The sequence below is a fragment of the Nicotiana tabacum genome, chromosome 11, assembly GCF_000715075.1.
Source record: "Nicotiana tabacum cultivar K326 chromosome 11, ASM71507v2, whole genome shotgun sequence".
NCBI lineage: Eukaryota > Viridiplantae > Streptophyta > Magnoliopsida > Solanales > Solanaceae > Nicotiana > Nicotiana tabacum.
Genome location: NC_134090.1, coordinates 84,613,901 through 84,638,734, shown reverse-complemented (window position 1 = coordinate 84,638,734; position 24,834 = coordinate 84,613,901). Strand labels below are relative to the sequence as shown.

Genomic DNA, 24,834 nt, shown 5'->3' with positions numbered 1-24,834 from the left:
AATTTATAATTATTTAGATGGTTTGTTGTCATCTTGCCTAACGACAATGTTGGGCATCATCACAGCCTATAGTAAGTTTTGGGTCGTGACAACAAATCTTTTGGAAGCTGGAGCGATGAAGACATCATAGAACAGGAAGAAATAATAAATTTGTGTTTCATGACTATTTTGAAAAATGATTTGAAGAAATTCTCTGGCTGCTGGACCGTTGAAGATGTATCAAATGATGACAACAAAGAAGAAACTGAAAATTGCTTCATGGCACGCGGTGAAACAAGTGAGGTAAGACCTTATAATTGTGAAAGATGTAATGAATTACATGATATTCTTGATTGTACCCTAAAAGAGTCTCAAAAAATATTGAATGAATTAAAGAGACTCAATAGGGAAAAGAAAGACTAGGAACTTAAACTTGAAGTCTGTGAAATTGAAAAAAATATTCTTCAAGAGGATGTTCAGGAGTTGCAATTGCAACTTAGTATCATGCACAAATTCATATTAGTCACAGTTCCATCAGGTCTAACCAAGCGACTTGTAAGTAAACTGGACAAAGGCCACCTGGAAATGATACTACTATCAAAGATACCACTAGTAGATCTAGTGAAAAATCCATCATTGTTTGTCATTACTGCAATAAAATAGGTCATAAGTATTCCTTTTGTAGATTTCGTAACTCAAATGTTGTCGGATGGATCCAGAAGCTTAAAACTAGCCCTGATATTAAACGAACTAACCAAAAAGGAGCCACATCTAATGATCCTTTACAGCGGTATCACGACAGTGCATGTTCTAGCCATATGACGGGTGATAAAAATCTATTCAAAGAAGTTACCAAAATCAATGGAGGAAATGTCAAGTTTTGTGATGACCCAAAGGCAAAATTGTTGGTACGGAACAGTTCCATTTAATAATAACTGTGATATTACTAAAGTTTATCTTGTAGATGGACTGAATAATCTGCTAAGTATTAGTCAACAATGCGACTTTGGATATGAAGTGAAATTCAAGAAAACTGGTTGTGATATTGAAGATGAATCAGGTAAAATCATTCTTCCGGGAAAAAGGTATGGAAATTTCAGTACATCGATAATCTAGATAGTCATATCTGTCTAACATCCACATCTAATGATTCTTGGTTTTGGCACAAAAAGTTTGGTCATTCTAGCATGCATTTGATTGAAAAACTCTCTGGGCATGAACTAGTTAATTGTCTTCCTAAGCTTAAATATTCTAGAAATCATGTGCGTAATGCATGTCAACTTGGTACGCAAACTAGAACATCTTTCAAAACCAAAGATGTAGTTTCCACAACCAAACCCCTTCAGCTTTTGCATATGGATTTATTTGGACCTACTGAAACTGTCAATATAAAAGGAAAAAGATATGCATTTGTTATTATTGATGACTACTCACGTTTTACATGGGTAATATTTTTGACTCACAAAGATGAGGCTCTAAAGAACTTTGAAATCTTCTGCAAAGAGATAGAAAGAGAAAAGAGGTACCTTATGTCAACCATTCAAAGCGATCATGTAGGGGAATTTTAAAGCAGATCATTTGAAGAATTCTGCAATGAATAAGGATATACGCACAATTTCTCAGCACCTAGATCACCACAACACAATGGGGTAGTGGAATGCAAGAATAGAACTCTGCAAGACATGGCTAGAACCATGAAACTGGAGGATTATCAACCAAATCATTTCTAGCAGAAGCAGTCAGCACAACCTATCATATACTGAATATATGTTTGATTCGACCCATTCTGAAGAAAACTCCATATGAACTATTGAAAGACAAGAGACCTAATATTGGCTACTTTCATCCATTTGGAAGCAAATGCTTTGTCTAGAATAATGGTAAGGAAAATCTTGGTAAGTTTGATCCAAGAAGTGGTGAAGGTATATTTCTCGGTTGCTCTAATAATAGTAGATCATTTAGAATCTATAATAAACGTACCTTGTATCTAGAGGAATCAATTTATGTTATTTTTTATGATAATAACTCTATGGACGAAAAAGGAGTCATTGCTAATGATGAAGGTATCAGCCAAAATCAACCAAAGATCAGTGAACCATTTGATCCAATAGAATCGACCGACAACAACAATGAAACCTCAAAGTCGACTAATGAAGCTGCCTGCAAGAATGCTAAATCTCAAACGGATTCGACTACTCAACATGCTAAAGTAATACCAAACGAATGGAGAAGTAAACCTGAATATCCATAGAAGTTCATCATAGGAAATCCAAACGACAAAACAAAAACCAGAGGATCTCTAAAGAACAAGGCCAACATTGCACTCATCTATGAAATAGAGCCAATGAAAGTTGACAAAGCTTTGAAAGATTCTAGTTGGATACAAGCCATGCAAGAAGAACTTGATCAGTTTGACAAATATTCAGTTTGAACATTAGTACCTAAGCTGGCAAATGCAACAATAATTGGAACCAAATGGGTATTCAGAAATAAATTTAATAAAAAAGGCAAAGTCATTCGAAACAAATCAAGGCTAGTCGCACATGGTTACTCCCAACAGGAAGAAGTCGACTATGACGAAACCTTTGCTCCGGTAGCTCGGTTAGAATCGATTCGTATTTTTCTTGCGTACACTTCTTTTATAGGTTTTAAATTATTTCAAATGAATATAAATAAGTTTTTTTTGAATGGTTTTATTTATGAGGACGTCTACGTTAATCAACCTCCTGGATTTGAAAACTCACAATTTCCTTATCATGTGTTTACATTGACTAAGGCTCTCTATTGACTAAAACAAGCACCTAGAGTTTTGTATGAAAGACTGAGTTCATTTTTGTCAGTCACGGTTCCTCAAAGAGGTAAGATAGACACAACTCTTTTTATCAAAGGTCATCATCACGTAATCTCATTATTCAAATTTATGTTGACGATATTATTTTGGGAAGTGCTAACCCTTTTTTGTGCGAGGAATTCTCATATTTCATGCAAAACGAGTTTAAAATGTGCGTGATGGGAGAACAAACGTTCTTTCTGGACTTCAAATTCATCAATCGGACAAGGTATCATGAACAAACGTTTGTTCTTTATTTTCTGTATTTACATTACATCTATCTCACATCAATGATTCAGTTGACTAACAGGAAAATCAGTCAACTGCCTCGCTAAGGAAAAGAAGGAATAACAATTCACCTCTTTCTTATACTTCCACATCATTCGCAGGTTATGCCAAGAGACCTAGGATGAAAATAGCCTTGAGACTGCGGGTGCTGATTGGAATATTTATGTTATGCAGCCGCTATGAAGGAGTCGGCCGTGACAGTACAACTGCATACATTTTATCCCGGTACCAATGCATACACACACATAGAGAGGATTTTTTTATATGCTGATAATTAGGATTCATAATCTGCAATTCTAATTACAGCTCTGCATTATTACGGTCCATAAACGATAACGCATCTTTGCTGAGCACAAATTTATAATGAGCATACACTCCTTAAGAGTGAGTACATTCCAGTCTCACATGAGATTACACTGACATCTATAAGGATGTGAATTTTTAAGAAGAAAAACAACGTGGAAAATGAAAAGGAATGTCAAAGCTCCATTGGCCACAGTGCTTGGCTACGGGTGGAATTGGAGAGGTGGATTGGTGGCCATTATAAGGGGCTGTTATGGCTTAATGCTCTAAAGAAGTAAACAAAAACGTATCTAACGGATTGATCCTGTCTGCTTACGTAATTCTAAAACTTGGCATAAAGGAAAAATTCAGCATGGCTCATGTGTACCTTTTGAAAATTAAATAAAGTAAAACGAACAATGATTTGAAGAGTGTACGAATCAGAAAATTGAAATAAAAAAGAGTAAACCGCGCGCACTAAATATTAAGGAGACATTCGTATCATTTCAAATCTCACGATGATCTCCACAGTAAATAAACCGCACTCCTATTGAAGGACAAGGTATTTTTAATTACTTCAGGTGATTGGTCAACATCTGCAAACAGCAAAGCCAATAACCTTAACCTTTATATATGATGGCCCGACAGAGCTACAAAATGCAGTTTTTCATTGCAACCCCAACAACATAAAACTAGCAACCTTTCAAATCTGTAGAGATGATCGATTACATAGTCACTTCAATTCTAGTTTCTCTCGTCTTCGTAATCATGTTGAAATATCTATATTCATCAAAAACAAAATTACCACTTCCTCCAGGCCCATTTCCATTGCCATTAGTCGGGAACCTTTTCCAAGTTGGTAAAAAACTTCCTCGTGCCACTCTTGCAAAGTTAACGCAATCACATGGTCGTGATCTCATGTCCATAAGGTTCGGCACACGACTCGTGGTTGTTGCTTCATCCCCTACTGCTGCTGCTGAGGTTCTGAAAACGCATGATCGTATGCTTTCTGGCCGTTTTGTTTCTCATCCCATCCGAGTCAAGGGGTCATTACTTCACAACGTGTCAACTGCTTTTCTATAAGAGAGTGACGATAATTGGAAAAGTGTTCGAACAATATACAGGGGAGCGCTCTTTTCCACGAAAGCTCTGTAATCTCAGGTATGTTTGAGGAAGAAAAAAGTCAAGGAAATGATGCAACATTTGGCAACAAAATAAGGCAAAGTGATTAGTATCAAGGGCGTGGTTTTCGTGACCGCTTTAAACATATTGGGTAATTTGCTTCTTTCGATAGATTTGATTTATTTTGAGGGCAAGGGAGTGGGTGAAGAACTGAGGGAGTACCTGCGCAAATTTACGGCGATGGGTGGAAACCTGGAGTTAGCAGATTTGTATCCTATATTGGGTGTTTGCAGTTCGGATGTCCAGGGAACATATAAGAAACTTATGGGTTTGTTTGATAAACTTTGTGCTGTTTGGGCAGGGATTGTTCAGGACAGAAGAAATAAATCAGACAGTCAACCTTCTGCGGATATTGTAGATTTTATTGATGCTTTGATTAAAAATTGATTCAGCGATAAACATATCAATGCATTGCTTGTGGTGCGTCACATGCTTTAATTTCTATCTCTTTTTCACGCATTTGTATGGAAAAAAGGTCAATGGTTGTGCTTAATTAAAAGCCATAGGCCCTATGCGAAATAACTTATTAACTACTATTTTCTATTTTCTGTTCCTTCTATCTCTCAGGAAATGTTGGAGCGGGTACAGAATCAACAACTGCTACAAGCGAATGGATGCTTGTAGAACTCCTTAGAAATCAACAAGCCTTACAAAAACATCGGCATGAAATCGCGAGAGTAGTAGGAGGTAAGGACGTTGTAAAGGAGTCTGACTTGTCAAACTTACCATACTTGGATGCTTGTTTTAAGGAAACACTAAGGTTGCATCCTCCTGGACCGCTGCTACTTCCTCACCGTGCCGTCCAAACGTGTGAAGTCATGGGTTACAGAATTCCGAAAGACACCCAAGTTTTGGTAAATATGTGGGCAATTGCGAGGGATCCAAAGATTTGGGACGATGCTTCAAGTTTCAAGCCAGAAAGATTTATCAATGCAAAAATAGATCACAAAGGACGAAATTTTGAGTATATCCCTTTTGGTTCCGGAAGAAGAATATGTGCTGGAGAACCTCTGGCTTCTAGGTTTATTCCAATAGCTGTCGCTTCTTTTATCCATAAGTTTGATTGGATTCTGCCAAATGACATGGATCCTGCTCATATTAACATGGATGAGATTTTGGATATCACGATGTTTAAGAAAGATCCACTTCTTGTCATTCCCAAATTGCGGAAACCAGGAGAAGAATGAGGGAGAGAAGCGCAGATGTATTGTAAAACTACCACTATTTTTCTGTGGGTGTGTTAATATTTTATCACGTGCGTGTTCATGTTGTGGGTATCTATTGTTACGTGTGTACTGTCTATCTATTGCCTGTGACTTGTGAGAATGGACTCCATGTATAATAACATTTGAAATAATAAAATTTCTCGCGGGAATAAGGATATTATTTGAGGAGATTCGGTTTTCATCATAGTGGTGAGAGTTCGATATATTCCCCACCTTGTTATTAATCCAATTGATTGGCTACCTGAAGTTTTACCTTACTGGTGAGAGTTGGATTCTCCCTCTTTTAATCCTCTCCTATTTTTCTTTTCCCTTGCCCTCAAATATATATTTAAAAAATATATAATGCTTAGTGTTCGCAGCAAGTAATGTATTAAAATATTTTTTCCTTTTTTATATTCAAGGGAAAGAGGTGAGATACAACTAGTTTTAACTAGATTTTCAAAGTACAAGACGGGTGAATTATAATTTTTTATTTTAAGTATTATAAGTAATTGACTAGTTTACCAATTAGTCAACTAGAGATAAGAACAGAATAATGATAATGCAGAAAAAAATGCAGGAAATAAAGACACCGAGATTTTTATACTGGTTCGAATTCAATGTGAATCATACTCCAGTTCCTTTGGGTTGCAAGGGTGATCTTTTTCAGTGTTTGAAGTTTCTCGAGTACAAAATGGTTGATGTAGCTTTACACCAATAACTTAGTCTCAATGTCACTTTTCCCTTCTTGATACAATGTTTCACCAGTGTTTATCTCTTTTTCTTCTCTTACTAATTACACAATAGATCTAAAAAGAAATACAATGTTTGTTTGGAGTAGAACAAAAAAAGGGACAATTCGTTCATAGTATATCTACTTCACGCCTGGAACAGATGTATATATACTTCGTGAGTGTATACGGTTAAAATCGGAGAGTCCAATTTTATGATCATTATGACACTCCATAGCCCGTCTCCAGAAGGCTCGAGGCACAACTCGAGGTTCGATCCCCAGGGTTCCCTATGTTCGACCTCGGGGCAGTGCAAATCGGTGACTATCTTAAACAAGCGGGAAATTCCCAAAAGGCACGTGGCTAAAGCTGATCAGGTCTACAAGAATAGTACAAGTCCGTACCGTGACATTTAATAGCTATACCAGCTGCAAATCTTTGTAATAAATGCATATACTATGTTGGGATTCCCCCTCCTATATAAAGGGGACCCTTGTAATTCTGTAAGGATACAAGATATTCAATATAAGAACAAGAATATTCGCTACTCTCTAACTTAAATATTCTCCATTGTCTTTCCTTTGATTTATTGCTTACATTTATTGTGTTTCATTGATTGTTCTTCATTTATTATTCATCATTAGTCATAAAGAGCCATTATTGAGTCCCTTGGAACTGTTAGTCCTTCGTCAATCATCCTCAGTCAAGCTCATTAGCTCAACCTCGGAGCCTAGCTTAAGCCAGTCCAAGATCCCGATTCGCAGCCGTTCGATTTGAATAACAACACTGCCGCTTACTCTTACTTTACTTTCCTAGCTCACACTTAGCATCTATTTCCTAACACAACTAGCATTAAAATAAATCACATATTTTTAAAACCACAAAATCAAATATAATTGTAATTACCATTTTCAAGGTAAACAGTTTGACGCCCACCGTGGGGCTAAAAATAATAGTGATTGTTTTGGTGCTGGTTTACTGAAAACACAAGTTATTTTTCACACTTTTTCTTTTCCAAGAATCATTGACTTCAGGTGAAAATGTCTAACTTAGCAAATGTGTCACGTCCCGAACCTGGGGGCGAGATCGGCACCCAGTGCCTTACCTATCCTTGCGTACCAACTTGCAACTAAGGAACTCTGAACATATGATGTCATACTTTGGCCATGAGCCACATTGCAAGACAACTGCGAATGCTGACTAAAAGTCAATATAAAACTAGGACGACAAGGCCGTCATAACTATTACAGCTGACAAACCAACCAAATATACATACAAAGCCTGCAAGCCCAACATATTGCACTAACTGACAGGATATATCTACAAGCCTCTACTGATGGATATACTGTGATCGGAACAAGGCTCCGATATATATATATATATATATACATATATATATATATATATATATATATATATATATATATATATATATATAAGATGTACATAAGGCTCTAGACCCTGGAAAATCCGAAAGGCATGGAGCTTACCGATCAAGCTGAACTCGGGCAACACTTAATGATGAGATCTACCCGTCTGTCTATCTGAACCTGCACACATGAAATGCAGCGCCCCCAGAAAAGGGACGTCAGTACAAAATAATGTACTGAGTATGTAAGGCAATATACTGAATGTTGAAACTGAAATGATAATATAATAACTGCAAGCAGCTGGAAGTCAAAGATAATCTAAAGATATGCTTACCTGCTGATACTGACTTAACTCTCTCCATATAGTAAGTAAAATAGTTGTTCGGCCCTATAAGGCTCTGTATACATATATATCTGTTTTGTCGTAGTAGGCTCGCTCATAAGCGCCCGGACATACTAGGCTCTGTATCTCGACCGATTGGGCTCGCTTATAGGCGCTCGACCATAGCAGACTCGGTATATAACTTACCATCTAATCAGAGGTTGCCCAATAGGGGCCTGCCCATCGATTATAACTCGATGGTAATGAAAATACTGTAATACTGTATATATAGACTCTCTGCTCTCTTTAATCAATGAAATTCACACATATAAATCAAGTACGTACTCGTCACAACTTACAAAACTAGGAAAACTATACGCAATTTGCTAGACTAGCAAAATATACGTAAATTCCGGGATATGAATTTTTCTTTATGACTCGTTATCAAACTTTTATTATTACGAGATAATAGAAAATGAAGGAAGGGCTTAGCCTTAACATACCTATTCCTGGAATTATTTGAACGAATCTACTTCTGCGAAATTTACACTGGAATCCTTGAAATTGGAACGAAATTTGGACTGAAATTTTGGACGAATTTTTTTGACTATGTTCTTGCGTTCTTGGCTTATACCCCACAACCAGATTGTTGTTTCAAGCTTCTTTAAATCTTAGCTTCAAAGTTTTATGCTTAAGACAAAGTGTCTTTGAAATCTTTCCATGAATCAGACTTTTTAAACCAAAGTGATACTAATCTTTTGTTCAAAAGTGGAATCCAACACTCTTAAGTCTTTACTTAAGACTTACTTTACACGTTATTCTTTTGGATAACTTTACAAGTCTTATTTAAGATTAATTTCTAGACACCTATACATGAATCATCCTTCCTAATTAGTGGCCTTGTCCGACGTGGGATGGTGATATAATTTATAGTTTTTATCCATTTATTAGTTAATTGGGTAATGTCCTGTTAATTAATCAATTACCCGCATAATTTAAAAATTTCCCCAAATTACTTAAAATTCTATTTATTTCTAAAATACTTCATATATACCTTATATATATTACCATGGTTATATTGTACCTTGCATGGTACTAGTTCATAATTATCGAGTATTATCACTCGACCCGTATTTTATTCCAAATTGGCCACTTCAACGAAACTCATTTTCGTTAATCCGTGCATCCCTTTATCCTTCATAACACTTATTTATCGCTTGTTATAAATAGCATAATCTTTATAATCTCCAAATAATCTTTTCCTTGGACTGATGTCAATTACCTTACGACAAATTTAACTTACAATACTTCAAGGTGCAACATCGTCGTAACCTAATACTGTGAAGTGCAACATCACCGTAATGTAATACTGCTAGGTGCAACACTGTCGTAACTTAATACTGCAAAGCATGATATCATCGTAATGTAATACTTCAAGGCATAACATCATAGTAATATAATACTGTAGGATGTAACATCATCGTAATATATTACTGCAGAGAGTAACATCATCATAATATATTACTGCAGAGCATAACATTATCGTAATATAATACTACGAGACGTAATTTCAACGTAATATTGCGGGGCGTAACAGAACCATTGAGAGAATGGCGTAGATATTCCAGGCGCGGGTGTACCACTACGAAACCCTGAGGATGCACCAGAGCCAATCCCCGTGGATGTGGGTTCACGCAACGCCCAACACATCGATATAAGCTCCCACACTAATGGGAGTACACGCCAAGAAAACCAACAAGAAGCTCAGAAAACCCCAGCTAGGGAGGAACGAGAGGTTAGCCTTCACGTTATTTTTGAAATGTTGCACGCACAACAACTGGCGATTGCTCAACTGCAAAGCCACCAAAAACCTCCAAGCACAACAACATCGGAAACGGCTCCTCGAGCCGAACAGGTACCAAAAAGATCGAGCAACACCGGGTCAGTAGCCGATCCCACGATTATTAAGATGCTAGATGACATCACAAAGATGATTGAATCAGGCGAAAGAAGATAGAAGCTAATGACAAAAAGGTGGAGACCTACAATTCAAGGGTCGATCAGATCCCGGGCGCACCCCCGATCCTGAAGGGTGTAGATTCAGAGAAATTCGTACAAAAGCCATTGCCATCGAGTGCTGCTCCAAAGCCCATCCCGAAGAAGTTCAGAATGCCAAATCTCCCGAAGTACAACGGAACCTTGGACCCCAACGAGTACATCATTACTTACACTTGTGCTGTAAAGGGAAATGACCCGAAGGACGACGAGATTGAATCCGTCATGTTAAAAAAATTCGGAGAAACACTTTCAAAAGTGGCCATGATGCGGTATCACCACCTATCCCCGAATTCGATAGACTCAGTTGCCATGCTAGCAGATTCTTTTATAAAGGAGCATGCTGATGCCATCAAGGTTTCTACAAGGAAATCCGACGTCTTCAAAATTAAATAGAGAGAAAACGAGATGCTACGGAAGTTTGTATCTCGCTTTCAAATGGAGCGAATGGACTTACCACCAATCTTCGATGACTGGGCAATGCAGGCCTTCACCCAAGGCTTTAACGAACGAAGCTCGATAGCTTTGAAGCAGCTAAAGCAGAACTTGGTTGAATATCCCGCCGTGACTTGGGCTTAGTATATCCTAGCAGGCTCCTAGCAAAGGAACGAAGGCCAAACAAGGAAAGGTATCAATAGTACACCGAAGATCGAAGAAACGCCCCTAGGCGTAACATACCCGGAAATGACCGAAGGGCAGATCGAGGTCAGAATCCTAGGGGACTCGTGAGTAGAGCCGAATTCGATAGACGCGCAGGACCAACAGAGGCACCCCGATTATCTGAGTACAAAGCCCATTGACGGAGGCACCCCGATTATCAACATTGATGTTTCTGACATTTTATTAGCCATAGGTAAAATCAAAGACACCAGGTGGCCAAAACCCATTGGCGCCCCGCTTTGTTTCTCGCGGAGTCCGGATTTATGACATTTGGAAGGACAAATCATTCCTTTTGGGAATTGGGTTTGAATTTGAAGAGTCGCCACCTAATGATTAGGGTGCATTAGGAAACCAAAGAGTTTGATTTGAACAACCAGAGATAGGGTAAGGGCTTGAAATTATTCCAAGGGGAAGGTGTTAGGAACCCCTCAGAATCCACTAGTGTGGTTCCCGGCCAAACAATTATTGTTAATTTGGAGTACAATTATCATATAAGCAAATAAGGCTCAAATAAGATGGGATTTCAACACATGATGGTTTGAAAGTAAATAAAGTTTGAAAGAACAATTAGAAAAGCTGATTTTATAGAATAAAAAGTCAAATTGCTAAAAGAATAAAGAATAGAGAATAAAGCAAAGGGGGTCCTAGGTTTATAAAAAATACGGATCACCCCACACAATGTCCAGTAATTACTCCTCAATGAGTGGCTACACGTGACATTATCGCGTGGTCATCATATCCATATCTATCCTTCCCACCCCGTAAGGTATTGAAGCGCAAATTGGTCCCGATTACTTATTGCATGCTATTACCCGTCCTATTTCTATCAGTCCCGGAGGCACCTAGGACTACTAATCCTAAAAGGGAGGGATGCTGGGCTTATTTGGATATCAAGGGGAAAGCATATACACAAACAAGGCTTATATATACCTCCTTAAACAAAGAAAGCACATAATTAGCATGACTTGCACATACTATTTAGGTCTAATTTTAAGGTATTAAAGACGATGAAAGGGGATTGTTGAAGTAGTTTTAGTTTATTACATAACTCAGATAAGAAGCCCGAATCAGGCCTGCCTGCTGGTTGTAATGATTAACAGGAGTAGGTGCAGTTTATAGTTATTACTCTAAGGCTTGCCTAAGTGCTAGACGGGTCTTATAGGTATGATATCTACCGAATTCAGAAGGGGATAAGACAGTAAAACACGAAATGAATTGTTTGACCCATATAGACATGCTTGCTAAACTTTATTAAGCAAGGGGCTAAGATTGTCAAAGAGATGCAGAATTTAAACAAATTGATTACAGGTTCTACTATTACTGATTTTATATCTAACGTCGGTTGTGAATGAGAACGACTCAGAATTACTCGAGAAACCCTATAGGCATGATTTCTATGCGTGACTGATTTCAAACATAACTCGTTTAAGCCTTATAGATATGGTATCTAAATGTAGAGCTTATTTTAAACCTTATAGGCATGGTATTTAAATACGGTTGAGTATACAAGATTAAATAGTCCTATAAGCATGGTTACTATATGGAGTTGAATGTGCAGAATTAGAATAATCCTATAGGTATGATTTCTATATGTGACTGAATACGCAAAAATTAAAGCATTCCTATAAGCATGACTTCTACAATTGCATGCATAGCTACCCAACCCTTTTCACTAGCCAGTCCCAAATGTTTATTACAATGAATTACAAACAAGAATAACGAATTACATCATAACAGAAAAAATACAAAGAAATTACAACCAGAGGAGGCCTGATTCTCGACTTCCTCTCTGAGTTACAAGATAAACCAACTCAAAGATCATTGATCCAAAGCCTTTCTCCAATTTGAGTGTGTCAGAGTTCCCTAAGAGACTCAATGGGACTCCGGGCAGTGCTCACACCCAAATTGTATTACCAGAATAGGGACCAGTGCAGTATGAAAATACCAGCCCTCAAGTGTCCAAGTTTAGAGGGAGTTAATAGGTCCCAACGCAAGGCTCACAAGAGGGGGGCAAAACTTAAGTCTAAGAGAGAGTGCATGTGAAGAAACAAAGTAAAGAAGAGGGAAAGAGGTGCTGGGAAACAGTTACAGAATTAAGGACTTCACACAAATGGGTTCAGGGATTGGGGATTGCAAAGGCCTATACACTTAGGAATTAGTTAATTCTGGACATACACAGCAATAGGGAGTGTTGTTATGCTTACAAAATCAACCAGAATATACAACCATATAAAGGTAACATAGAGGCTATGATCCCGAGGGAATCACGTTTGAGTCATAGATAACAATACTTAATACTGTCATGCCTCAAACAAACCATCAGTATCAAACACATTGGGGTGGGGGTTTAGGACACATAATAGATTCAAAATAGGTAGAAGGAAATTACAGCATGCTAAAATAAGTACTGGACTGAACACAAGCAGTACGCAAATGAAAAGGTAAAAGTATTATGTAAACACATTGTTGTGATGCTGGAATTTTAATCGGAACATACCAGTTCAAAGAAGCAAAATACAGTAAAAGTAGGTAGCAAGACTTTGAAAATAGCTTTGGCTTTCAGCCAGCTAAATGGGTCACAGTAGTAGTAAAGCAGGAGAGAATGTTTTTAGTGTAAGAAATTTTAGAACTAAGTGTTTTCGCGTATGTGTTAATGAAAGAACAAGGTATTTATAGTGTGAAAACAGGCAGAAAAATAAGGCAAGAAAATAATTATGGAACTGTGTACCAATTAAAATCAATCAGTATAAGAGCTTCCTTTAATTAAGGAGTTTAAACTTAAACGGTAATGGATAGAAAACCTTTAAGGAAAGAAATCAAGTAAGCATCTTGTGCAAAGTAGGCAATTAGTGGTAAATACATAGGGGTTAACCAAATAAGGTAAGAAAACAGAGTAAAATTGCGGAATATAGAGGCAAATAGTAAATCAAGGAGTCAAGGATTTGAAATTACGGATTTGGGGAGAATAACAGGGGTTCCCATGAATAAACAAATAAACCAAGGCAGAAACAGAAGAATGGAAAGTCTAAGGAAATTTTCAAATCAACCCAAGAAATAGGGAAATCAGTAAGGCGAAACAAGGAAAGAGTCAGTCACTTAACACATGAATGCAATCAAAATTACACAAGGAGGTCTGAAATCAATCCCAAAATTGAAGGTCACTTCAGAGGGAAATTCAGCATACAAAAGAGTACACAAGTATTAGGCACGCAAGGCTGAATTTAGGACAAAGAGAAGCGTCATGCAGTCATAAAGTTAGTAAGTAGTGGACTATAGGAACATAGTAGTCCCATAGGTCAATATTAGTAACTCAGTAATAGAGAAAAGAGAGAGTATCAAATAGCATGCAAAAGGGGTCAAGTAAAATTCCTTATAGAGTTTAGAAGGAAGTCAGAATCATATAAAGAAACAAAGATTTTGAAATTTAGTCGAGCAACAGGTGAAGCAACTTCAGAAGCTTGAATAGGTTCAAAGGAATAAGGGTTTTGAAACCCATCGTATTCAGAATATGACGAGTAAATCACATAGCAAATAGTCTCAGGACTCGAATGAACTCCAAATTTTAGGGTTTTCACCATCACTCGTGTATCGAGATGAAAAACGGTAAATCAGGCAAAAACATCAACAAAATAAAATCAGAAAACTCAAGAAGGAACTAAGACTTTTAATCATTCACACTCCAGTAGAAGAACAACATAAAGAAATACAGTAGAACATGCTAAATATTAGAGAAAGCTTCTAAATAACTTAACTAAACCCTAAATCGGAAAAGATAAAGGTTCTGAAGGTAATGTTTTGAAAGAAACTTTGAGAAAACGTTTAGAAGTTTAGAGTAAATACAGATATACAACGGAACTAAAAGAATCGGAAGAACCTCAAAGGTTTAGGGTTTCAGAAGAACCCAGATGGTGAGAAAGGCTTGGAAAGTCATTGATATAAGTAAGTGAAGTCATGATCAGGGTTGAATAGCCATGGCTGGCCGGAGCAAGGTTGGAGACAACCATAAAACTGAAATCAACCCAGGTCTGGACCAAAACTTCTTCAAGGTCCGGCTTTGAAAACATGATAATCAGGCAGGTAGAAGTCATAGGAGGTAGATAGATGCCTTTAATGGCTTTTGAAGCCATTGATTCAGGCGGTTTTAGGGTGGTGGTTGAAGGTGGCGGCTAGGGTTTGAGAGAGAATTGGGAGAGATGGGGGAATTCAAAGGCGGCTGCAGGTGGAACGTGATTAGGGTTACGGGGTAGTTGAGAATTAAAAAAGGAAAGGTTTAATGTGAGCAGTTGATCTGAGAAATCAATATGGATTAAATAGGAATCCAGGCGGGTCATTTAAAAGGGGTCATGGGTCGGTTAAGATAGGCATTGGGTCCTGGTAATTGGGCTCCAAATTGGGGTTCAATTCAGGCCATAATTGAAACAAAATGAGGCTAACATTTAAATAGCCACTTTTCCCTATTTGATTTATAAAAAATAATAAAATAATTTCTGGAAATAAATTAAAGGTACTAAAATGGTTAATAGTATATAATTATCAAATTAAAAATATTTGACCTGATTTTTATTGACATAAACGTTATTAAATCTAAAATAGGCTAATAAAAATACTAAATAAATTTGTAAAAATATGCAAAAATCACATTAGCTATATTTTAGTATAAATATGATAGTCCAAATAAATAAATCACCTAAAATGATAATTTTTTGAATAATATTGGGTTTTTATGGATAAAATAGGGCAATAAATTGATTTTTAAAATCTTTAAAAATTAATAAAAAATAATAAAACATTTGGACATACTTATATATGCATACATATGCTATTTTGAAAGTATTTTGCACATTAGAAATATATAGGGAAAAATTGGGTATCAACAGCTGCCCCTCTTTACCCGAGAAGGATGAAAAAGTTGTCGGGTAAAGATAAGATGGCCAATTTTGACCGAACGAAATGGTTCGAGGAGACCTAGGCCATGCTCTGACTTCTAAGCTGCCTACATATCCCTGGTCTTACACGAATCAGGCCATATGCAGTTCAGGATCTGTCGGCAGAGTATGCCGATAGAGACTTTCAAGAAAGGACGCAGTATTTAAGACGGGGTGAATGGTTGAAGTCTGATAGGGCTGCGGGAACTGGAGCAGGATCACCCCTGCCAAGATGGCCATTGCTCGCCGGTTCACCTGCAAATAAGTAACACAAGCGTGTATTGTGTGTAAATTTAAACATGATGCAAATTCCCGTCGGACTATGAATGTTGTCTTCGGACGGTTAGGATGACGTCTTTAGATCGTGATGTCCTGGGCCATAAAGTGTATAATAAAGGATTAGCAAGCCATGAAATGATGCTCTCCGGCCATGAGAATGATGCCTCCGAACCATGATGCCTTTGAATAATGATATGCAAAAGATTAAAAGGGGTCCTCAGGCCATGGCATGGTATTCTCGGGCTATGAAAATGGTGCCTCCAAACGATGATGCCTTTGGAAAATTTGGCGATCTTTCAGCCCATAAGATGCAGTAGGTGGGAATCTTTCAGCCCATGAAATGCACTAGTCGACGATCTTTCAGCCTTGCAGACGTAAATAGGGTGGCGATCTTTTCAGCCATGTAAACGTAAATAGGGTGGCGATCTTTCAGCCATGCAAGTGTAAATAAGGCGGAGATCTTTTAGCCATGTAAGTGTAAATAAGGCGGCGATTTTTCAGCCATGCAAATGTAAATAGTCCGCGATCTTTCAGCCATGCAAGTGTAAAAAAGGCAGCGATCTTTCAACCATGCAGATGCAGATGGAGGTAGTACTTAACCTCAGAAGGCAGAATGGTAGCCTTGTGCTATGCAAAAAATGCAGATGGAGACAGAGCTTAGTCTCGGAAGGCAGAATGGTAGCCTTATGCAATACAAAAATGCCGATGGAGACATAACTTAGTCTCGGAAGGCAGAATGGTAGCCTTATGCAATGCAGAAATGCAGATGGAGGTAGAGCTTAACCTCAGAAGGCAGAATGGTAGCCTTATGCAATGCAAGAATGAATATGGAGACAGGGCTTAGTCTCGGAAGGCAGAATGGTAGCCTTATGCAATGCAGAACGCAGATGGAGGTAGAGCTTAACCTCGGAAGGCAGAATGGTAGCCTTATGCAATACAAGAATGAAGATGGAGACATGGCTTAGTCTCGGAAGGCAGAATGGTAGCCTTATGCAATGCAGAAATGCAGATGGAGACAGAGCTTAGTCTCGGAAGGTAGAATGGTAGCCTTATGCAATACAGAAATACAAATGGAGGTAGTGCTTAACCTCAGAAGGCAGAATGGTAGCCTTATGCAATGCAAGAATGCAGATGGAGACAGGGCTTAGTCTCGGAAGGCAGAATGGTAGCCTTATGAAATGCAGAATGCAGATGGAGACAGAGCTTAGCCTCGAAAGGCAGAATGGTAGCCTTATGCAATGCGAGAATGCAGATGGAGGTAGATCTTAACCTCGGAAGGCAGAATGGTAGGCTTATGCAAGAAATAAAATGGAAAATGATGATAGAGCTTTCTTAGCTGATAGTATATTGTAGTATCATGACTGTTGGGGATATTGTGAGACACGGAATATTATCGGTGTGCGTGGATAGCAAATGTCGGTAAGTGCGATAGTTCTAGGAGTCGTATTCCTGTACAACGTTTGTCTCATGAGTGTATAGTATGTCTGATGCTTTCACAATCCCAGTGCCTGCATCCAAAGAAAAATCGTGAGTTTTGTAAAGGGGGGAAGATTAGTTCGTATCCCCATTGCCTCTGCTTGACTTTCTCGGCTTCGATCTGGTGGTACTATATGTATCATTGGGGTAGCATTGCTAAACAAGGCAATTTCCACAATAAACATGCATGATTTTGTAAAAATATGACATAAGTATATAATCAAGAAACAACTTTTTTGATGAACCGGCGACTGTGATGTGGTTCAAGACATTGCAACCTCTCTTGCTACGGAATTTTGAGGTTCCTCAAAATCTGCCCCAGTTTAGTGGGTTGATGCTTTTGACTGTTATTTGCGACGATTGACTGAAATCACTTCGGTATTTTGAGGGTCCTCCTCAAAATTCTTCCCCAGTTTCCAATTTCGGGGGAAATGAAAATTTATATTGCATTGTGACCGAACCCATAGGGATGCCTACGTATCCCCTCTTAAACGGGAATCAGGTAAGGCGTAGTTCAATTTACATCATATATGAATGCATAAGATTACACATAGTAACGCTTGACTGCATCTGAATTGATCGGCTTTGGCCAGACTTCTCTGTCCATTTCTGCAAGTATAAGGGCTCCTCCTGTCAGGACCCGATGAACCATGTATGGACCTTTCCAGTTGGGAGAGAATTTCCCCTTGGCTTCATCTTGGTGTGGAAAGATTTTCTTTAACACCAGCTGCCCCAATGTGAACTGTCTTGGCTTGACTCTTTTGTTGAAGGCTCTAGACATTCTGTTTTGATAAAGTTGACCATGGCAGACTATATTCATTCTTTTCCTATCTATAACAGCTAGCTGCTCGTAGCAACTCTTCACCCATTTTGCGTCGTCGAGCTTTGCTTCCTGTATGATTCTTAAGGAAGGAATTTCCACTTCGGTAGGAATGACAGCTTCTGTGCCATAGACTAGCATATAGAGGGTTGCCCTAGTGGATGTGCGGACTGTGGTGCGATACCCTAATAAAGCAAATGATAGCTTGTCGTGCCACTAATTGTGCTTCTCTTTCATTTTCCTTAGTATCTTCTTGATGTTCTTATTGGCGGCTTCTACGGCACCGTTCATCTGAGGTCTGTAGGCTGTAGAATTCTTGTGTTTGATCTTGAAAGTTTTCACACATAGCTTTCATCAAGTCACTGTTGAGATTGGAGCCATTATCGGTAATGATTGATTCTAGAATCCCGAATCGACAAATGATGCGGTCGCAGACAAAGTCTGCCACGACCTTCTTAGCAATCGACTCTTCTTAGCTATCCTAGTAGCATAGATTTATCCTAGTAGCAATCGACTATTTCACGGATCCTTACTAGAATGGGATCAATGAAGTTTTTGTCTGGATGTTGTATCATAGATGATCGAGTAGCCAAAGCATCGGCGAACTCGTTATGGACTCTAGGAACATGTTGGAATTTCGTCTTTGTGAACCTCTTTCTCAATTCCTATACATAATGCAGATACGGAAGTATCTTGGAGTTCTTGGTCGCCCATTCTTATCGGACTTGATGTATAAGTAGGTCCGAATCTCCGATCACTAGCAACTCCTGAATATTCATATTAATAGCCATCTTGAGCCCTAGGATGCATGCTTCGTATTCGGCCATATTGTTGGTGCACGACAACCGGAGTTTGACAGACACTGGATAATGCTGACCGGTTTCCGATACTAGGACTGCTCCTACACCAACTCCTTTGAAATTTGCTGCTCCATCGAAAAACATTCTCTAACCATCATAGGATTCTGCAATATCTTCTCCCATGAATGATATCTCCTTATCAGGAAAATACGTTTTTAGGGGTTTGTATTCTCCATCCACGGGATTTTTAGTAAGGTGTTCTGCTAGCGCCTATCCCTTGATTGCCTTCTGAGTTACGTAGACAATGTCAAATTCGCTCAACAGGATTTGCCAGTTGGCTAGCTTTCCAGTGGGCATGGGCTTCTGAAAGATGTACTTCAAGGGATCCATCCTTGATATGAGGTATGTGGTATAGGCATAGAAGTAGTAACTCAGCTTCTGGGCTACCCAAGTCAAAGCACAACAGGTGCGCTATAATAGAGAATACCGGGCCTCGTACGGAGTGAACTTCTTACTGAGATAATAAATGGCCTGCTCCTTCCTCCCTATTTCATCATGCTGCCCCAAAATGCAACTGAAAGCTCCATCAAATACTGCAAGGTAGAGTAATAGAGGTCTACCTGGATCGGGAGGGACCAAAACCGATGGTATTGACAAGTACTCCTTGATTTTGTCGAAAGCTTTTTGGCAGTCGTCAGTCTATTTTGTAGAGGCGTCCTTCTTTAACATCTTAAATATTGGCTCACAGATGACTATAGATTGTGCTATGAACCAGCTGATATAGTTGAGTCTCCCCAAGAAACTCATCACATCCTTCTTATTATTTAACGGTGGCAATTCTTGAATAGCTTTGACTTTCGATGGGTCCAATTCTATCCCTCGGTGACTCACAATGAACCCAAGAAACTTTCTAGCTGGAACCCCAAATGCATATTTTGTGGGATTCAGTTTCAGGTTGTACCTTCTCAGACTATTGAAGAATTTCCTCAAATCTTCCATGTGATCAGTAGCGTTCTTGGACTTGATAATAACATCATATACATACACCTATATCTCCCTGTGTATCATATCATGGAAAATGGTAGTCATGGCCCTCATGTAGGTGGCCCCAACATTCTTCAGGCCGAACAACATCATCTTGTAACAGTACATCCCCCACGACGTAATGAAAGCAGTTTTCTCAGCATCTTCTTCATCCATCCAGATCTGATGATAACCAGCAAAACAGTCCACAAATGATTGCAACTCATGTTTGGTGCAATTGTCGATCAAGATATGTATGTTTGGCAAAGGAAAGTCATCTTTCGGACTAGCCCGGTTGAGATCCCGATAGTCGACATAGACTCTAACCTTCCCATCCTTCTTTGGTACTGGCACGATGTTGGCTAACCATGTTGGGTATTCTACTACCCTGAGAACCTTCGCTTAACCTGCTTAGTGACTTCTTCCTTGATTTTCAGACTCATGTCAGGCTTGAACTTTCTGAGCTTTTGCTTTACCGGCGGACATGTTGGATCGGTTGGCAGTTTGTGAGCAACAATAGATGTACTTAGACCAGTCACATCATCATACGGCTAAGCGAATATGTCCTCATATTCTCTTAGAAATTCCGTGTATTCCTTCTTTTCTTATGGCGATAAGTGGATGCTGATTTGTGTTTCTTTGACATTTTCCGCATCTCCCAAGTTAACAACTTCTGTTTCATCTAGGTTGGAATTAGGTATGTTCTCAAAATTCTCAACAATCTCTTCAGGTACGTCATCTTCCTCTGAATTTATGTCCGTTTGTTACGTTGTCTCATTGCATGTCACAATCATTGGTTCATCAAGATAAGTAATAGTAATGCTGTATAAGTAAAGTGATGAGAAAAATAATAATGAGTGTTGATTCATAAGAAAGGTCAAAATACTTTGATAAATTGCATAATCGTTTTGAACGTTGAAGATCTTATTGCAGTAATTGAAAACATACGAAAAACAAAATCTCTTAGGAAATCAAAACAGTGCTTGTTTTAGCCTTGCTACCCCGAGGCTCGTCGCGCCCTGGTTGTCCGGATGGTCAAGTTATTGAGGCATGCTCCTCTTCTTAATGCCTGTATGGAAGGGCCTTCCTCCCCCTCCTCCTCAAGAAAAACATAACAATCCATGTCATTGTCCTCTAAGAACAAGTTTTTCATAGCTGCCAGTGCTTCCTCTTCTTCTGACCTATAGATAATATCGGCCGGTTGGAAAGTCTGCTCCAAATGTGGTATTGGCTGTTCGCTGATAGTAAGGACCGTACCATGGTGGCTACCAGTTGTTGAATTCTTCCCAAGTGTACTCATATCCTAGACCGAAAGTGGTGCCATGTTTCTTGAGTTTTATAGGCTTGAAAACATTGTAGGCTTGGTAAATATGTGCAGGTTGGGAATATCTGGGTGAAGTAGGCTGATATGTGGGAGGTGGAGGTGATTGATAAGTGGGTGGTGGAGTTTGGTAAGAGGGTGAGGGTGCTTGGTAGTTTGGAGTAGGCTGATATGTAAGTGGAGGCATTGGATAGGTTTGGTATTTGATAGGAGATTCGGTTATCTGTGCAATCATTACGGCCCCTACGACCCTTTTCTTGGATGCACCACCAGACTGTAAGGCCTTATTGGTAGCTTGCAAAGCCTCGAAGTTTGTAACCATACCGCTTTTGATGCCCTCTTCAATCCTTTCACCCAGCTTGATAATGTCGGAAAATTTATGGCTCTCAATCAACATCATCCTTTCATAATACTGCGGGTCCTAAGCCCGGACAATGAATTTGTTCATTTGTTCCTCTTCTAAGATATGTCTGGCCTTAGCAGCTTCAGACCTCCAGCGAGTAGCATACTCGCAAAATGTTTCTGTAGGTTTCTTCTTTAGATTTTGAATGTAGAAAACATCCGGCGCATTCTCCGTGTTGAACCTGAACATGTCCATAAAGTCGGACGCGGGCCTACCTAGTTTGACCATTTCTTCGGATCTTGGCTAATGTACCAAAACAGAGCATCTCCTTTCAGACTTCTCATGAAAAGCTTCATACGGATTCTCTTGTCTTTCCCTACTCCAACTAGCTTGTCACAGTAAGTTATCAAATGGACCCTTGGATCCCCTGTACCATCAAACATTTCGAACTTCGGAGGTTTGTACCCCTCGGGAAATTCGACATCGGGCTGTATGCAAAGATCCTCATAATTTAGCCTTTCAATTCCCTTACTTCCTTCAATGCCTTGAATTCGGCTAGTCAATTTCTTAAGTTCTTCCGCCAGGTTTCTAATGAGCGAGTCTTTATCATCAGACTCGGGTGTCTTGAGATGTGTCACGTGGAGTGTGACATGGTTTCCACGTAGATGAGAGTGTTGTGATGAGTGTGGAAGTGGTCATTTGTGGAGTTCAAGGGTTCTGGGATGAGCAGTGGAGTATTGTTGGAAGTATGGCAGGTGTTGTAGTGGTGGTGAGGAGCGGGATGGTTTTGTGGTTTTAGGATATTTTGTGGAGGTGTAGGGTTCTGAGCATTTGGGAAATTGACATCTGGAGTGGTGAGGGAAAATGACAGATTCACCAAATTCCGAATCTGATCAAGTTTTTCTTGGAATTTTAGCAGCTTTTGTTCAAGTTGGGATGCACTTTCCTTAGGAACCAGAGTACCATGACCATGAGTGACCTCTACCTGTTCAGTTGAATTCTCCTTTCTGGCGTTGTTCAAATCTTCCATTTTTCCTTTGTTCTTGATTCTGATAGGACTAAGAGGAGGAGTGGGTGGAGGGCCCCTGGATCTTGTGGAATAAGATGATGTTGCCAGAGTGCACGAACTAACCTTTGGGAAGGGGAATAAAACAAAAAATAAAAACAAAAGGCAACAAGTTAATGAGGATTATAAGAAAATGTTGCAATATTTAAACACATAATGCAAGAATGTAAATCGTGTTCTAATTTAGGAACCTCTTTGTGCCCAAGGTAGTCCTAGCGACAAGTTGATTTGGAGTACTCAGAATATTAAATGTCTCATTTCATTGATTAAAAAAAATAGACGAATCCCAAATCGACACTAAATAACAGGAAATAAAGTCACTAATGGCCATTGGCCTTATTATAAAGCAAAAGAAAAATCCCTATCTACTTGATCCCATAAGGACCTCCCTAGACTCGACATCCTTGGATCTGTCGAATAACTTTCCCAGCTCGCGAAGTCCCAGCAATAGGAAGGCTCGGGCTAGATGTCCGCCTTCATTTCCTTCAGTATTTTTGCAGTCCTCGACCCTCTTAAGAAACTTCCTTTCTAGCTCCACTATGCCTCGCTCCAAGTATCCCAGTCGCTTGTTGGCACTGATAGCCATGTCTTTCCACTCCTCAATCAGCTTTTGGTTGGCTTCTTGTATCTCACGGTGCTTGCTTTCACATTCCCGGATCCTCTTGCACAGTTGATTGTATTTAACCTATGCCTCGGCCATCTCGTCTATGATCATGTGACCCCTAGCAAACCCTGGCTGGCCTAGACTATCGTGATTATCTTCCAACCAGCCCGAATAGTAGGGAGCGCAACCAGCGTGGTATCTGTCTGGCTCAATGGTATCTCTTCCCATGATGATCTTGCAGTGCCACTTATGCTGAGCTTGGCACTTATAAGGACTGTCATCAGCCTGGAAGTCAGCCCGGAAATGACTCATCTCGTCGACCCTGGATAACCTGCTTCCTACCAGCTTGCCTCAAAACCCGGAGATGGATGTAAAGGTATGTTCCTCTCAGACCGATCAGTAAAAAAAATGGTACATCCCTGGACCGGGCAATGAATTCCTCGGTAGGGAACAACTCGAACATCCATTGTACCTGATCATCAGTTAGATTTTCAAACAGCTCTACCCATCGCTTGGCGTCTTCTGGCTCGGCGAACATGTTAAGCATGTAATTCGTTCGCCTCGGATGAAGGAAAGCGATATGATCATCCCAGTCTCTTCACTGGATCTCTTATCGGTATTCACCTCTTTGAAGATGCTCCATAAGCCAGAGCTGAAGTAGCAAATTGTAGCCCTCGAAGTGTTTGGCTCCTCGTTGACACTTTTCTAGGGCTCGATATATTTCTGCAATAATCATGGGCACAATACTAAATGGCTGCCCACCAATGCCCTTCATCAGAGTTTTAGTTACCATAGCCAGCCTAGTATGGATCCTTGCTTTCTTCATTGGAAATACGATCATACCCAGGAAACAGAACATGAATACAAAGACCCTTCGGTGAATATACCCTAATGAGGTGATAGCAAACTCGTCGAGATAGGTACGGTAGGATTTGCTGTGACCGTACCTCTCGTACAAATAATCAAAAGGGATATAGGATTATTTCAGACATGTCAGTTATGGATTCTTCTTTAAACCCATCATTTTGACGAAACCCCTACCCTTGAAGTTCTCGGACATTAACAAACCCAGAGTTTCCCACGGTATACCAGGAAATCCTCTTATTTCTTCTAGCAAGGGGATCATTTCAATATCCCTGAAGTGGAACACAGACCTCTCGCAATCCTAGAAGAGAGTAGCAGCTTCTATGATCTTGTTGTTGGGTTGTATTTCTAAAAGGGAAGGTAGATTTCCCAGATATTTCCAGACAAGAGTCTGATCAGTGGAATGAAG

The 24,834-nt window shown here is 39.3% G+C and overlaps 1 pseudogene; it reads left to right on the top strand.

Moving 5' to 3' along the window:
• Positions 1-3,835: 3,835 nt before the first annotated feature.
• On the top strand, positions 3,836-6,140 carry LOC107831117 ((S)-N-methylcoclaurine 3'-hydroxylase isozyme 2-like; annotated as a pseudogene).
• The last annotated feature ends 18,694 nt before the right edge of the window (positions 6,141-24,834 follow it).